General features: G+C 43.8%; 1 pseudogene; it reads left to right on the top strand.

Annotated features, from left to right (window-relative positions):
• The first annotated feature begins 419 nt into the window (after positions 1-419).
• LOC102962786 lies at positions 420-1,991 on the top strand (annotated as a pseudogene).
• Positions 1,992-2,194: the final 203 nt, after the last annotated feature.

Raw genomic sequence — 2,194 nt, 5'->3', positions numbered from 1 at the left:
GGTGATTCTAATCCTCATGGAGGACTCTGAGGGGCTCAAGACTTCCATGGAGGAAATAACTCCACTGTGGTGGAAATAGCAAAAGAACTAGAATTCGAAGTGGAGCCTGAAGATTGTGACTGAATTGCTATAATCTCATGATAAAATTTTCATGTATGAGAAGTTACTTCTTATGGATAAACAAAGGAAATGGTTTCTTGAGGTGGAAAGTATTCTTGGTAAAGATACTGTGAATATTGTTGAAATGATAACAAAAGATTTCTAAATCTTATTAGTTGATAAAGGAGTGGCAGGGTTTGAGACAATTGACTCCAATTTTGTAAGAAGTTCTACTGTGGGTAAAATGCTATCAACAGCATGTCCTGCTACAGAGAAACTATTTGTGAGGAGAAAAACTAGAGTCCACTCCACGATCTGCCATGTTGGGTTCTGTAGGTTGTGTTGCCTCTACCTTGGCCTCCAGGGCCCTGTGGGGACTTGGCCCCTCCACACTGCTATGCCAAACCTAGGTCTTACTGCAGGCCACCCTGGTAGCACTCCAGCTTGCCAGAGACTACGCTGCCTAAACATCTCCTTCCCTGAAGGCAGGAACTGCCACTGGGGATATGCTGATGGTCATCAGTGCAGTGGTAGGTTTTCAGTTTGATGAGAGACTACCACCCATCCTAAATGTACTGGAAGTGAAAGGCAGAGAGACAGGGTTGGTTTTGGAGGTGGTTCAGCATTTGGGTGAGAGCACTGTAAGGACTATTGCCATGGAGGGTACAGAAGGCTTAGTTAGAGGCCAGAAAGTCCTGTATTGTGGTGCACCAGTAAAAATTCCTGTTGGTTTTGAGACCTTGGGCAGAATCATGAATGTCATCGGAGAAACCATTGATGAGGGAGGCCCCATCAAGTTTGCACCTATTCATGCTGAGACTCCTGAGTTCATGGAGATGAGTTTTGAACAAGAAATTCTGGTTACTGCTATCAGGGTTGTGGATTTGCTGGATCCCTATGCCAAAGGAGGAAAAACGGGGTTCTTTATTGGTGCTGGAGTGTGCCAGACAGTACTGATCATGGAGTTAATTGACAATGTCGTCAAAGCCCATGGTAGTTACTCTGTGTTTGTCACAAATACTCTGGTATTTGTGAGAGGACATATGAAGGCAATGACAAACTATGAGTGATTGAGTCTGGTGTTATCACCTTAAAAGATGCTACCCCCAAGGTAGCACTGGTGTATGGTCAAATGAAGAAACCACCTAGTGCTCATTACAAGGTAACTCTGGATGGACTGACTATTGTTGAATACTCAGAGACCAAGAGGGTCAAGATGTACTGCTATTTATAGGTAACATCTTTCACTTCACCCAGGCTGGGTCTGAGCTGTCTGCTTTATTGGGCAGAATTTCTCCTGCTGTGGGCTGTCAGCCTACCCTGGCTACTGATATGGGTACCATGGAGGAAAGAATCACCACCACCAGGAAGGGATCTATTACCTCTGTACCTGCTGATGATTTTACTGACCCTTCCCCCTGCCCATTTGGATGCTACCACTGTATTGTCCCATGCTATTGTTGAGTTGGGTGTCTATCCAGCTGTGGATCCTTTGGATTCCACCTCTGGAATCCTGGATCCCAACATTGTTGGAAATGAGTATCATGATGTTGCCTATGGGGTACCAAAGGTCTTATAGGACTAAAAATCCCTCTAGGACATCATTGCCACCCTGGGTATGGATGAACTTTCTGAGGAAGACAAGTTGACTGTATCCCATGCACAGAAAAATACAGCCTTTCTTGTGTCAGCCATTCCAGATTGCTGAGGTTTTCATAGATCACATGGGGAAGGTGATACCTATGAAGGAGAGTATGAAGGAGACCATCAAAGGATTCTAACAGATTTTAGCAGGTAAATATGACCGTCTCCCAGAACAGCCCTTCTATATGGTAGGTCACGTTGAAGAAGCTATGGAAAAATCTGATAAGCTAGCTAAAGAGCATTCATGAGGGGATCTTTTTGGCAAACTAAGCACTCATTTTTCATGCTATCCCTCTCCTTGCCCCTAATCCAAAAATGTCAGTTTACACTAGAGAGCACATGAGAGCCTTTCCTGAAGACATTGTATTATGTCTGAAGAGTATTTAAGGTTTCTAATAAAATGTACACCCTTCAAGAAAAGGGAGTTAATTCATGCTACAAACTTTACTGT

The sequence above is a fragment of the Panthera tigris genome, chromosome C2 (assembly GCF_018350195.1).
Source record: "Panthera tigris isolate Pti1 chromosome C2, P.tigris_Pti1_mat1.1, whole genome shotgun sequence".
NCBI lineage: Eukaryota > Metazoa > Chordata > Mammalia > Carnivora > Felidae > Panthera > Panthera tigris.
This window is presented reverse-complemented; position numbering and strand designations above follow the sequence as displayed.